This window comes from Haemaphysalis longicornis, unplaced genomic scaffold (genome assembly GCF_048455015.1).
Source record: "Haemaphysalis longicornis isolate Haplotype H1 unplaced genomic scaffold, Haemaphysalis longicornis Haplotype H1 scaffold_3, whole genome shotgun sequence".
NCBI classification, from domain to species: domain Eukaryota; kingdom Metazoa; phylum Arthropoda; class Arachnida; order Ixodida; family Ixodidae; genus Haemaphysalis; species Haemaphysalis longicornis.
In genome coordinates this window covers 132,069,063-132,084,260 of record NW_027526335.1, presented here as the reverse complement: position 1 = coordinate 132,084,260, position 15,198 = coordinate 132,069,063, and the positions used below count along the sequence as shown (strand labels likewise).

At 46.1% G+C, this 15,198-nt stretch overlaps 1 non-coding gene across 1 annotated transcript; it reads left to right on the top strand.

The window, feature by feature from the left end:
• Nucleotides 1–9,957: 9,957 nt before the first annotated feature.
• Trnal-caa (transfer RNA leucine (anticodon CAA)) lies at nt 9,958–10,074 on the top strand. The gene is made up of 2 exons: nt 9,958–9,995; nt 10,029–10,074. It is a non-coding gene; the product is annotated as a tRNA-Leu (tRNA).
• The last annotated feature ends 5,124 nt before the right edge of the window (nt 10,075–15,198 follow it).

Sequence of the window (15,198 nt, the reverse complement as noted above, 5' to 3'; positions counted from 1 at the left end):
CCGATTTAGCGATTGCCCAAACGCCAAGGCAATGTGTAGAATTGAACTTTGAGATTGTTTGACAATAAAAAATTGGCAATAAAATTTAGACTTGCTCGCGCTCGAACCCAGGTGTTTAGCGTCAAAACCCAGAGCTAGACTTCGAGGCCACTGAGGCGCAACGGTTTTAGAAGTTTCCTTGCATAACAGCGGGGGTGTTGAAAAAGAATCAGTAGATGGCGCTAGGTTAGGTTATACCGGAAGTGCATGACTTGTACCCACAGGGAAAAGGAAGCTCGCAGCCATGGGCGTCGGCAGCATTTTGTCTTGAGAGTGGACAATTCATTGTATTGAGGGGAAAGAGTGAGAGAGCGAGGGGGCCGGATAATTGTTCTGGGGTGACTTGGGGGCGGGAGGGGGGGGGGGGGGCACTGCCATTTTTGCACCCCTCTGCCGACGCCGATGCTGCAGCCCCAACACTCAACGAGGTAGGTGCATTGTCCAAGACTTACAACAGAACTCTTTTCCTTTTGCGCGAGTCCGAAAAGTCAGTCTTACAAACCCACAATACACCACATATCCGCTCTAATTGACTCTAAGCTCGACACAGGCAAGCTGGGGCAGCTGTTGCTGTTGTTTCCAGTTAATTCTTTACGAAGACTGCCTAGAGTTCCCCACTCTGCGGAAAAGCGTCGTCGTTGTTGTTGCCTGGTCAAAAAAAAAAAAAAATTGCCCAATACACTAAAGACACGGGTGGCGCATTGAGATTTGAATAAGGGTATCCATTGTAGCAGCACAATGCGCTAGTGCTACATCAGCACGTTGCCAGTACCGCAGAACAAAACTTCTTGTCGCTGTTGTCGTTCCTTTCATCGGGTACATACCCACTTTGGGTGTCGACCACGAATCGAATTTTGGAGAGCAATGAGTCCGCTTCTGACCCCTCCCCAAAGAAAAAAAAATTGAATAGGCAACGTAGAATATAGTACTCGCCGCTCGACAACTGAACGGGATGGCACTTGAGTAGGCCTATAGAACACGTTCACTCTAGCAGCGCAGAACCCTGACTCAAGGAAAGCCATGGCGCGGGCCAGTTTGCTTGCTGACGTAGTTCTCGCGGTAAGAAGAGTAAACAAAAACGAATAAAAAGACGCAAATACGGCGTAGCAGGTTGCTCAGGCATGTCGCGCAACGCAACCTTCCTATCGCAGCATGATTAGCACAAAGTAGATAAGCAAAAAAAAGGACGATTTTTGGGCTGGGGAGCGGTCCGCTTCGTGCGTGGGTTTGCGCATGGCCGTCGAAATTTCAGCGGTCATGAACAGCTGTTGCGCAGCTGTACTTGCTAGTCGGCAAGCCCCAGCTCGAAGGGAGCCGTTAGGGTCGGGCTGGCCCGGCTGCCTCTGCGTCCACACGGAGCGACGCCTAGAGAATTACGCTACGAATGGAGTCGCGCGGACATGTAGCTTCCGCAACGCTTGTTGCTCAGACAGCCTGCAGAGGCTACAGCACAGAGGCGCGGGCTGAAGCCGAACGACCCCGCGAGTGGCCTACACAACTTTTGAACATTTAAATAACCATATATACGCTGACCATTCAGCGAGAAATATCGAGTCGATATCAATCCCGCTTATGCGATTCAACTAATCCACTAGCTTTATTCAACGGGTCGTCATCGCAATGAACTTCCTTGTCAAGCGCAATAAATTCAAATTTGTGGCAGAAACTGTGTGAGCCCGGAGGGCAGTGCTTAAGTTGTCAATTATTACATAGAACGTCCCTCAGGCTTAAACAATTTACAATGTTCTTCAGACATTATTTCATTATTCGCATGCCTGACCCTTTCTTATAACGAAACGTGCGCGCGCCGAAACGTCCGCGTACTTCGATGTCCGTGTACCGAAAAGACTACCGAAACGACCTGTGCCGAAAAAGACCGCAGCCGAGCTCGGAACCTTATTTATGTTGCTTCTTAGGCCCGGTCAAGCTGTGTACCCATGACATTTGGTCCAAGACGTCTTCTCATATACCTCGGTAAAACAAGGAAGAGGAGTAGGAATAACTAAACTAAATTGAAATGGACTTGAAGGTTGTCAACCATAACGTGAGGGCCCCCCCCTGCTCCCCACCTGTTACGAGTTAGTCAGATTCGGTGTGAAGGTGAGCTTGAAGCTCCTACCTTCAACTTTCAATACGGGAAGCGAGCACATTCAAGATCATTTTTATCATATGATCGAGCGGGGCCCCTGACCGCTGGGGGCCCGGGGCTGCAGCCCCCGTAGCCCCCCGCTTAATCCGGCCCTAGTTGACCTGTTGGTCAAATCGCTTTCAGGGGCGAAGCCCCTTAGGGGCTGGGGCTGTTGGCGTCTCCTGCCGTCGTCGTAATTGTCATCTCATGTAGTCACGGGGCTAAAACACCGGGACACTCGTTTACGCCTCGCGCTAGAACGTAACGCGCACTAAAAGAACGCCGGGACACTCGTTTACGCCTCGCGCTGGAGCGCTTCGTAACGCGTACTAAAGAAACACCAGGACACTCGTTTACACCTCGCGCTAGAACGCTTCGAGCTTCGAAGACACGAGACTTTCAGCAAAGCTGTATACCTCTACGCCCCCCCCCCCCCCCCCCCCCCCCCCCCCCAGTAGTTTCATCTGCGTGGACAAAAACGCCAAGGCGCCAATAGTACACTTACACACTGCATGCTTCGCCCCTCCCCAGGTTTCACGTTTGTGGAGATGGCCCGGGATTTTCTTTTTGTCGCATTTCTCGGAAGATTTCTCTCAGACATCAGGGATGTGCCACCCAGAAATGCCATGAAGGACGCTTGGGTGACACATCATGATAACAGGCTGTGCCCTCGACGTTTAGTTTATCCCGCACCCGAGGAAGGAAACCAAAACAATAATACTGCCCCCGTAAAGCATATATAAAAACGAATGAATCAGTAGGGACCATACAGCCTCATGTGACAAATGGCTCCCGCGCGGAGGAGGAATGCGTGCGTTTAGACACTGCTTCGGGCAACGTTATATTTTGCCCTACAAATATATTCATTTCTACGCTCCTAATTAGTTTGGAACACACCAGAAAGTCGCCGCGAGGGTACGTTTGAAACGATTCCAGGGAGGACCATTTAGTTCCATAAACTCTGATGGTCAATGACAATTTGACAGTAAATAATACATACGCATACGATAACGCGGTTTGAGCACAGCTTCTGCGATTGTCAGGAAGGCTTCTTTTTTTTTTTTTTTACTTGGGCGAGGAAGGAATATAGTACTTCTGTTATGCGACTAAAAAAATTCCGCGACATCTCCACTAACGTGAAACCTAGGCAGGGGCGAAACATGCAGTGTATAAGTGTATTCTTGGCGCCTTGGTTCCTTGGAGATAAAAACATTGGCGGGTAGAGGTATACAGCTTTGCTGTAAGTCTCGTGTCTTCGAAGCACGAAGTGTTATAGCGGGAGGCGTACGTTGGAAAGCGTGTGTCCTGGTGTGCTCTTTTAGTGCGCGCTTTTTCAAACTAAATTAAACGTTCCAGCGCGAGGCGTCGGAAAACGAGTGTTCCGGTGTTTTAGTACCGTGACTACAGGATACTACGACGACATGAGTACCGTGACTACATGATACTACGACGAAATGAGACGCCGACAGCCCGAGCCCCTAAGGAGTTTTTCCTGTAAACATTTTTTATTGGAGCTAGACTCGCCTTTTGCGTGGTTCTTGACAAAGGGGTTTGTCAAGACTGTCAACGCGAAGAGTCAATAATTTGCGGAAAGGGGCTTGTTACTGTTTCCAGCTGTCTTTCGTGTAGACAGAAGCTAAATCGTAACAGGCCCGTTAAATGGGGGAGAGGGAGGTGAAAGCGAGGAGGCGGAAAGAAAATTCGGCCACCTTCGCAATTGAGATGTGAAGAGTGAGGAAACAGCGGAGCTGGTGGCCTGCACTAGCTTTAGCTTTTTTTTTTCTTAAGTCTGCCTCTTTCTCAAGATGTAGGTGGTTAAAAAGTGAAGCTTTCTCTGTGCAGACTGAGTCAAATCCAAGTCCACGACCCACCCAGAGTTACTCAATATAGACACAGAACAGGGAGACAGTTGCGAAACTCCGCTTCAGAATCCGGGCGGCGCTAGTCCCCCCACTCCGTGGAAGCTGAGGGGCAAGTCGACACGCGCGGCACCTAGGAGATAAAAACGGAACTTCGCTAAACTATTATTATTCAAAATTTTTTCTGTAAAATAAAGATTTCTTTTTAAATTAACATGCATAACGAAACTTTATTTCAGAAGGTGTTTTAAATTAAAACACAATAATTACGTAAAATTTACTTGTGTTTTTGCGGCTTTTCTTTTTATGACTTACGGCAGCAGCCGCAAGCATAGAGTTTCTCAATATTACCTAGAGCGGAAAGTGTCGCTGCGATCGCACGCCGACATGGGAATTGTGGGTAGTGTGCGAATCGGATTGGCAGCCAGTGGCTAGTACAAAGGACTATGGATTAGGCTTCTCGGCTCTGAAGTGCTTGTTAGTTCTGTTTTCGGTGTGCGTTTCCGTTTTCGGGATGCCAATTTCTGGCATTCAATGGCTATCACAGATATGTCTATACAGTGTGTTGCGACGATAACTGGATCACTTTAAAAATTTTTCCTGAGCGATCCGCCGCTCTATTCACGCTCAAACTTCACACAAAGGTCGCATTTTGTGGTCTATTTTGTTTGACATCGGGAACAACAACGGTAGTTACCTGTTTATTCTGAAAATAAATAAAAACGATTTTCGCCTATGGGAAAATGGCGGCGATTTGGACGTGCGAGCCCGAAAACCGGGTTTTCTGATCGTCTGTTAGCTCATTTCTAGGTGCATTTTCTGATCGTCTGCTGCACCATTTGGCTCAGTACGTGAATCCCAAACATGCGTTTCACTCTGCAGGTGGTTCCGTCGTTCCAACATCAACTTGCGCTGGCTCGCACGTCCAAATCAGCGGCCATTTTCCCATAGGCGAAAATCGTTTTTATTTATTTTCAGAATAAACAGGTAAGTACCGTTGTTGTTCCCGGTGTCAAACAAAATAGACCACAAAATGCGACCTTTGTGTGAAGTTTGAGCGCGAACAGAGCGGCGGATCGCTCAGGAAAAATTTTTAAAGTGTTCCAGTTATCGTCGCAACACCCTATAACAGCGTGATTAGCACTTAACGCATGTGCTCGCGTTAGCGGCGAGTTTCTTAAGATGAAGGGGTGACCACATGCAGTGACGGCGACAAGCGACGCCGAAAACGTAACTCAAAAGGTACAACAGCAGAGAGTACTGGGTGACAGCGACAAGCGAAAAAAAATTGATACACTGCCGCCAATGTCCTCTGTCGTCGTCGCTCGTCGCCACAGTTCACTGTATCGCCGCTGCCGCTCGCTTGTGGGCTGCTTCTGGCCAGCAAAAAGCGAGCGAACGTCCCAGCGGCGCCGCTTGCCGCCGCCGCGCACACTACAGCCACTAAATAAGCTATGTTAGCCCACACTATCCCTTTTCTGCACACATTCAGTTACGATTTTCACATCGCTCGTCGCCGCCGCTGCGTTTACTTACCCCTTGAAGCATTCACTGCCTTGACCAAGCGCAATGAGACAACATAGCTACTCGACAAGCCAGGATTTATTTGCCATTTAACGCATTCATGCAATTTCATCGCGCGTGCTTGAAGACTTACTTGCGGTAATAGGCATCGCCTCTAAGTTTATTTAAATCTGCTTGGACAAAGCAAATAAATACTACGTTGCATCTGTTCTGCCCACGACCGCCTGCTGAAACACGTAGCATACGATAATAATACTGTATTGAGAGGAAGCAAGAGCACAGTTTCAGACAATCTAAACATTTTTTTCAGCAAAATATTAGAAAAAAAATCAAAGAAAAGCTCACCCAGTTTGGAGTATGTAATAATTTAAAAATAAATCCGGGACGGCCCGCTGTATCTGGTGGCGTGAGACAAAGGCAGCACTTCTGCTTTTTTTTCTTTGTAACACCCAAATTTGTTTGGAAACATAAGCCCTCTAACACGGTGTCTTATACAAAATAAAATTTGTTAACAGCGGCACTTTTGGCAGCAATTTTTTAAACAAAAACTCAATTTGCGTAGCCACAAAGTCGTTGCCGGCCAAGCCACGCCGAACTTCCGGCCGAACTACACACTATGGCGGCACTCATGGAGGCGTAGAGCGCCTCCGCCGAATCACGTTGACGCTAGCGCCAGATTCCACTCTAGGTGAGTTAATGAGAAACTCTATGGCCGCAAGCACTTGAGTACTGCTTCAACGTCCTGCCGACAGACGACAGGCTAGTCAACTTGCCCCGTGCTTGCCCCGGCGCAGGGGGCAACCGAAGACCGGCTTTCGATACATGGGGCCTATGGGGAGTTTCGCAACCAGTAACTCTGCGACCCACCCTCCTAAAGTACGAAATCCAAACTGCCAAAGTCCGAATCCAAAGTTCAACTTATCCAAAGCCAACGCTCGCACTATGAACTCAGAGGAAATGCTTTGCGCCCGGAATGTGGCGATAGCGCAATCGGATAGATGCCGGTTGCATAACGCCAGGGACCCAGGCTGGATTACAACCAGGGGAAGCGGTGTTTCTTGAGGCGCGCATCCCAACACCAGCTCTTGGGCTCCTTGCCCCCTCGCCACCTTCCCTCACACTTCTTGGCCTAGCATTTTCCCTCTCTCAAGTTCGCCGATCGGAGTTTCCTGTTCCATTGAACGAAACGATCCGCACGGACAGAAAAAAGCTTTAACAGCTTCGCTATTAAAAGGGGAGCTGGGATGCCAGTGTGGTCGTGTACATACGTCGCTCTTGCAAACACGCGTCAAACGCTGTGCTGGCGTAGCGCTGCGTCCGGGAGAGCTTAATTGACAGGAATGGTGCAGCGACGGGGCTTGTCTTTAGGTGCGGAGATGGGCAGATGCTCGGCATTTAGGCACACCCGCTGCGAGCGAAACGAAAAAAAAAAACAGTGTGAAAAGACACAGAGAATTATCTACTAATGTGCAGCATTCTTATGTTGCTTATCTTGACTGTGAGCTTTTGTGGGCAGATTTTGCTGCGACTATCCAACTCTTTTGGTTTATTTTGTTGTTATGTAGTTTTATTTGTTTTTTCGGCAATGATGCACATTTACACTTTTGTAGCGATTAAGTGGGCTGACATTGCCGACTATATAATTTTGCGCACATGCAAGGCGCAGTGTGTCGTGCAAAAAGCGCAGAACGAAACTGCATTGACGGCCCCTGGCCATTGGAAGCGCAATCCATCGGACTTGGCCCCGCCGCATGGCGGGCACTTGAAAACCGATTTTCGAAGCTTTAGCCGAAAGCGAGAGAAAGGAAAATGGCGGGACGTGCAGTCGTCGCCAGAGCACAGGCCCTAGAATATACTACATTCTAGGGACCGTAATCGGAACACCAAAGGAGCTTCTGCTACCCTCATGAAAATGGTCTTCAAGTTTTAATAAACTTGTATTGAGGTTCTGTATACCCAATAAAAAGTCAATTGAAACTTACTCTATGGACTGACATTATGAGGAAGTCAAAAACCTTTTTATTGCACAAGCTTAACCAACATTCTATTGCCGTCAAGGCATGAAGTTTTAATTCATTGTATATTGCGTTTCTATAGCACGAACGAATGCCCCAATGTTATAAACTGCGGCCAATAGAAAGTCAATAAACTTTTTATTGCAAAAACGCAATAGGCATTTTATTTCGTGCGGTATATTGAGTGTAACCAGGCGTCATTGCACTTCTATAAGGTCAATCGAGCTGCTAATTTGTAGACTCCGGTCATTAGGCAGACAATAATCTTGTTATTACGAACACGTAGCAAGCATCTTATTGTCTTCAACATGTTGAGTTTTAGTAGGCTCTTTATTGCGTTACTATAGATGACCCACGGAGGTCTGGTAGTTTATCGGTGCATATATATGAGGTGCTATTGCGTCGCGTGCCCCGGCGCATGAACCGAGATAGCGCGATGGATGGCCGTAGCCGTCTTGGAAGCACTTCTGGGCCCGCGGTAAGGGTCAGGAGGTCGCGGGGGGGGGGGGGGGGGGGAGCGGGTTGGCGCGTACTGCCAAAGGAGTTGCCCCTGACGAGCGTGAGAGGCAACCTTTTGTTTGACTAGCGGTATTTGGCGACTTGGGTGCGCTGGCGGCCACATCCCGTAGAGATGAGGTCGCTGACAACGTCGCTCCCCGCCGTATGTACAATGCGCGGGAAATTAAACGCGAACACGAAACTATGAATCTGAACACGGAAATAGCGCGGTTTCGTTCCATACAAGTAAAAATGACGCGTGGCTTGGCTACAAAAACGAAGTCCGGAAATTTGGTTTTCCGAATACACCAATAGCGCGTTATTATTAGACCTCAACGAACAGTATTTTTCAATTTTGCATGTTCTGATTCATATCTTTGTGTTCCCGTTTCATTTGCCGCGTATTGTACACACTTGAAGTTTATTACCCATGGAGGTCTGGTAGTTTATGAATGCATATACATGGAGGAGGACGTGCGCCGCGCTCCTAGGTCGGATACAGACAGCCGTCGAGGTGGTGGCTCCTGCAGGGTGACGGACATCACCGCCGGACAGAAACGCTATTCAAGCGTCACTCACAGGCAACAAGATGTTGCATTTATACTTAACAAAAATTTTTTGGAAAGTTAACTGAGCTGAATTTCATAAAAACCTATCAATTCTATTCAAATTTAGCTCATATGCAACAAGATGTTATGACTGGGCACAATAAGGATTTTACTAGAGATAAATTTATTGAAAGGCCTTCAGAAACTATATTAAATATACTAGAGATAAATTTATTAAAATCCCGTCAAACACTATATTAAAACCTGACTCGCACGCAGCAGGACGTTGCGACTACACTGAATAAGAATTTCATAGAAAGGTAAGGTGAGATAAATTTAATAAAAACACGCCAGAAACTCTATTCCAACCTGACTAATAGGCTGCTACGACTATACTCAGTAACAAGTGTATAGAAATCTTATTGAAAAATTTAATAAAAACCCTACAAGAAACTTCCAAGAAACTATATTCAATACCAGTGAGGTCTATTGACTTGGTTCTATGGGCTTTCAATTAAAATTAGGCGGCCAATTTGTAATGTAAACGCAATAAAAATATACTATGAAATGTTAACAAGACGCTTATAGAATTCTTTTAAGCAATCTATATAACAATTTAAACAAATCTCGGTAAACATTTTGATTATGGTACGTATATCTGATTGAGTATTTTAGCTTACCAGAAGTGTATATGCTTGTTTTCTTCAACGTTATCGTCACGGACATATAGTGCATGGTTGGGGCGCTTCAGAATGTTTTTATTCATGTTTCCGTCCTTCTTTTCGAAGCCTATTTTTATTTTTACTTCATTTCCTGGGTGAAATGTATAAGACGCATATTTTTGATTTTATAAATTCACTCTTATCGTTTTTCCTATTGTTTGCATTTTCTGGCTTTTTAATATTTCGTTAGGCCAATTATCTTCAATTACGCTGTTATAACAATTGAATGGGTTAACTACACCAATTACACAATTTTGTGCAAATGCCAAACGTTACACGGTTGGGGCTATGGAAATACCCGGCTCCGCATTATGTGCTACGCATTAAATATACAGAATGCTTTCACAAATTCAAGTCTGATTCTCTGATGATCATCGCGTCCGTCTCGTAGCAGAGCTGAACAGCTGCGCACAGTAATTTATAAAACCCCGCTAAGGTCTCGCTGTCATGTCGTGCGTCAATCCAAAATGCGAAAAAAAAAGAAACTGCTGTACCGGCAGAACAGATACAGCATTCTTTGTTCGCCCCCTAGGCGAGACAATTTACGCCTGTTGGTGGATCTTCCTTTTCCAAAGAACAATAAATGCATACATGTTTGACTGCCAAGCGCGGCTGCCCTGTCCTGTCAGGATGGCCGAGTGGTCTAAGGCGCCAGACTCAAGGTTCTACCTTACCTCATCCCGAGGTCTCGAGGCTTCTGGTCCACGAATGTGGGCGTGGGTTCGAATCCCACTTCTGACAGATTTTTTTTTTTTTTGGCACCGCCTGTTTAAGTAACCACTCTATTAGTGCCTATCCTTCATTGACAAGCCGGGTCGAGGTACCTGGTTCAAATCTCGACGTAGGATTTTTTTTTTTTCAGCGAAGGTTTATTTGGATCTTTTCGCGGAATATTCTCGGAGTCCATGGCAGATCGAGTAAAATTCGAGTAGCACATGACCAAGCGACAGCACAGACAAAATACCAAAGTACAGTCACGGCCAAATGAAACGCGAACACGAAAATATTAACAAAAACACACAAATAGCGCGATTTCTTTCCACGCAATTCAAAATGACGCGTGGCTTGGTTAAAAAAAAATTCGGAAATGTGGCTTTCCAAATATACCAACCTCGCGCTATTATTGGGCCTCAACGAGCTTTATTTTTTAATTTTGCGTGTTCCGGTTCATATTTTCGTGTTCGCATTTCCATTGTCTATGATTGTACATAACCGAGAGTATACAGCTAACGCAGAACAAACTAACACACGAGATGGTTTGTTTCGTCCTCCATGTGAGCGCGCCTCGTAGCCCAGGTGCAGCTTCGGCGCATAAAGCCACCAATATTTGGAACTTCTGAATTTGATCGGAATATCGCGGGAAAACGGCATATACTTTCGTTTTTATGTGTTGTCCAATACCACACAGGGGTAGATGCTGCTACTGTCTGGGTATACAACACATTGGCAGGATTCAAGGGGCTTCTGGGTACAGGCCTATATTTCTTGTGGTTGACCCGCCACGCTTGGGTTCTAATGTACCAAGCTTAATATTAACCGGTATTCAAAACACAAATGTGAAAATGTGTAGAAGTGTCCCTAAACCAGTGCTTGTGGTGTATCCCTAAACCAGTATATGCGCAGCTTAGTCCTAACGTTCCGCTTTGAGGTTTTACAACGTCAGACGGTACCTGCAGCTTGGAGTAGAGTGGGTACTTCTTCCAATGGGCACCAGTTGGCAACGCTCAAAGGTCAAACTCAAACCATGACGTCAGGCCTAACGTCTCCTGTTTGGACTTAAAATTAGATCAACTTGCAGCTGAGCTTTAGGACGCGCCAAGGAACCGCATACTCACCATATGTCGAGATGCGGGTGCTGGTTGACGACGTTAGGCCTCCAAGCGTGACGTTAAGCCTAACACCAGGCCGTCGCATGCCCGCGTCGCCCTCTCCATTTGCTGCACATCAACCTTTGCGCAAAGTGAGTTATATACTGAAAAATACGGGTGGCTTCAAGAAGCAGGCTTCGCTAATTTCGAGCGGAACCAACACAGACAGAATAATAGTGCTTACGCGCCACGCTGTACAGGAGGGCAGCGCGGTGCGTGACTCGACGCGAAAACATTTGTTTACATCTGCATGCATAGCCTCCGCGATAAGCCCTAATACGAGAGGAGGAAAAGGTCCAGTGCCGAGCGGGAAAAGTGGGAAAGGGTGTTACGCAGCGAACGAAAAGAGTATGCCGGGCATACGTTGAAGGGGCGCGACAGAATATCTGTTTAGCTAATAAAAGGACTGCGTTGTCCTGATATAACAACGACACGAATTTTACCGCAAACTTAAAAAAAAAATTATAAATATATTAAGGAAAACAGACGAAGTAGTGGCGACTCCCTAGCCGATTTTCGGCGACTTTTCTATGACGTCACAGAATCTTGTTTGTGCGATTGGCGGCCGTCGACCAGAGCCACCGACAAGAAACTCGACTGGGTAATTGTAGTGAGGCCCCTGGGTCAGTTTGGTCACGTCAATTGATTGCTAACGTGCGGTTAATACAGTCATAACTACGTTTTTAGTGCTGGCCCACATTAAGTCACTCATGCCCGTGATACGCCACTGGAGCGCGAAATTCAAGTTTTTCAACACTTGTTGCCTTTTGTCTTTCGTAGCCGGAACGAAGCTGAGGGAATTACCAAAGGCTAATTCTTTCGAACTGATAACAGTTTTACGTTGTCTGCGTGGCCCCTTTAAAGAGATTAAGCAGTATCTATTGGACCCCTTTATGTGAAGCGAATGACGAAGACAAGGGGTGTCTGCGTGAGGTCGTCCCATAGTTTATTTTTATTTACAAACTTTTGGGTTTCAATCGTAAGCCACCAAAACCGTTTCAATATTTGTTTGGCTTGTTCGGGAAAGTAGTGGGTGAGTCACCACTTTTCAGTCTGCATTCAATAACTTATTCTAATTGAAGTTCGCATAAAAAAATCAGCATTGGTGCCATTTGCGAGACAATCTTTCGATTGGAGCTAAGTTGTACGCTATATTTATGGTCCCTTTAGCACGGCTCGCAAAACTAAGCACAATATAGCGCAAGTGTCTAACGACATAATGTCGCCAACGAGCCGAGTCACTTATCGAAATGAAAAGCGCTCCCGGACGATAAAGCTATTATGCGTGTGATATAATTTAGTGCTTTAAAAGCGTAGCAAACATATAGATGCAGTTAATTTAAAAAGAGCTCTACATTTTTCCGTAGAGACCGTTCATTCGAGAAATGGTTGCGGGGACAGCGATGAACGAAGGAAGCGCCGCGGCTTTTATAGATATGAAATGATAGAAATATAGAAACTATATAAAAATCGTGAGAGAAAAAAAGCTAGCTGGTACACGTAAACTAAAACACAGAAATGTGGACGATGGGATGAAAAGTAATAAATTTTCACGCAGGGTCGTTTGCAAGCGCGTCTCTGCCGCGCTACCGATAGCGGCGTGTGCGAGAGATACTGGGTGCACTTCATTGGCGGATAGATTAGAGTTACTGTATATGCTCCGTGCGGGAGCATCTACAGTTTTTCTTTCTTTTTTGTATTTTTCTACCATTTATTTTTTTCAATTTCTTTTTTTCTACAGTAACAGTCGGTTTCCAGTATATGCAAAAATCGAAACGGATAAATATGTCCAAGCAGCTCGTCATTATTTTCCAACCCCTTAAAGGGACACTGAAGTGATTTGTAAACAATGCGGGATTACGAGCGCAAATTGTAGTCCGGAGTCCCTAGGCCCTGTTTCGACCACTCTGAGCGCGTTTACGCGAATTTATTTAGTAGAAAAATCAATTCGAAAATGCTGTCCTCCTCTCTTTACGCTCGCCCATTTTCTGTGGCGTTTTCGTGTGACGTCAGCAGGAGAGGAGCTGGCAATTGGCTGCGCTACTGCACGGCTCGCCGACCTTCCGCGACCGAGTCAGTCGGCCCAGCATTTAGTCCGCCGGCCGCCGACGAGTCGTGCAATTCGCTCGATCAGTTTAAACTAAGCCACAACACGTTTGGGAATGGAAGAATGTGCATTTCTTTACTTCGTTAGTTTGTACACTGTATCTAGCTCCAAGTCAAGGTCGCTTCACACAAGCGCTGCACAAGCGCACATGCGACGCTTCGCTGACTGGTACGCCAGTAGGAAAATATAAGGCCTCTTGAAGGGGGACAAGAGTCAGCGAAGTCAATACAGGTACTAAGGAAATAAAATCAACTGATACTTTTACCGTACAGCGTAAAACTAAAGTGCGGGAAGCACTTTTTTGCGCTGGGCGAACAAGCACAGCGGTCAGCAGCACGACTACGCATCTGCGAACGCTTTCCCGTCTACGAAATGCAATTGCTAGACGTGAGCTATTGTGGAAACTCGGGGGACGCTTACTGCACGAGCGCAATACAACAAATAGTCACCTAAGCTGCTTGAAATACTAAAAGTAAATAAAAGTGTAAACTGGTTATACATTATATAGCTTATATTTCCATCATCGGCATCACCCGGTGTGTAATGTGTTTCTGTTCGCTAAACTGTGGTACGTTTTGCAAGTTATTCATTGGTCGCGTGCAAATGTACAAAGGTTACATCGTGTATGTGCTGTTTTTATCTGGGGCTCGACCTGGGAGCGGACGAGTAGAACTAATCTTTTCAGACGTGTGCGTGATGGTGGTTTGTCACTATCGCATCTTTTTCTGCGACAAGTAGTCAATAGATTTTATTTTTTGCGTGAGGTGAAGGACCCCCTACTTCGCACTGTAATTCAAGTTAGGTTAGGTCGATTTCTGCCTCAGTTTGTTATTACGTCATCTTTGTGTTATACCGGAAGAATTCACGGATATCTAAAGGAAGTCGTACAGGCAACACAATTTGTATGTTCGCGTTTTTCCATGGAGTAGTTGACTTCAGTGTCGAAGAAGAAGTTGTACAAAGATCTCGTTGAAATCTGCTTTCCTGTGCCACTATACAGATCCATGTTTCGAAGTGGACCAGGACAAAATGTTTTGAAACGTGTAAAAGCAATGGTTGTTCCGCCGGGTGTTAAAACGTTTTTCTTTAAGCTTCATGTTGGTGTGCTCCCGGTTAAAACGTGGATGCTTGAGAAGGGTTTGTTCGTGCCCTGGGGAGCAGACTGCTGGCTATGCAAGAAGCCGGAAACTGTTGAACATGTATTTTTGGACTGTTGGGATGCGGTGTTTTTGTGGGATGTACTTCAGAGAACTTTGAAAAAGGAACTTCCCTTGGATCCTCATGGTATACGGTTTCTGGCAGTTGAGAACGATAATGGAGTGCCTTACGACCTATTGATGTTGCTGGTCCTCCACGGAATATGGAGGTCTCGATTGGCAGCTCGTTACTCGGACGTTGATGGACGGCCCGCGAGGCAGTATTTCTGTGAAAGCGTTCATCGCATGGTAGAAATGTGGAAGGGTCAACCTTGTACACCCGAGTGGCTGCAGGAAGTAGAGAAAGTGTTGTCTATGCCCCGTTTTTAGACATAACACGCTGGCTTAGGCAAAGCTAGCGTTTGTTATCTGTAGCACGTTTTTGTGATGTCTGAAACCGGTAATAAAGAAAAAAAAAAGACCGTAGCCTAGCTGTCTGGGGAACTAAGTATGTCACCCGGAGTGTTTTGCCAGTCTAAAGTTCGAATCCCCGCGGGTACATGCCTTTTTTTTTTTATATAAGTTCACTTTTTTGTTTTTCACCGATGTTTTCTATACTGGGTTCACATTTTTTTGAGCCGCAACGTTCTTTGCTCCACGAACTAGTCCACAGAACTCGCGCAGGCTGGCACTGGAGCGCTAACGAGTTTTCGTTGGCGTGCTCATGGCGTTCTGTTGCCATAAGCACCGACTG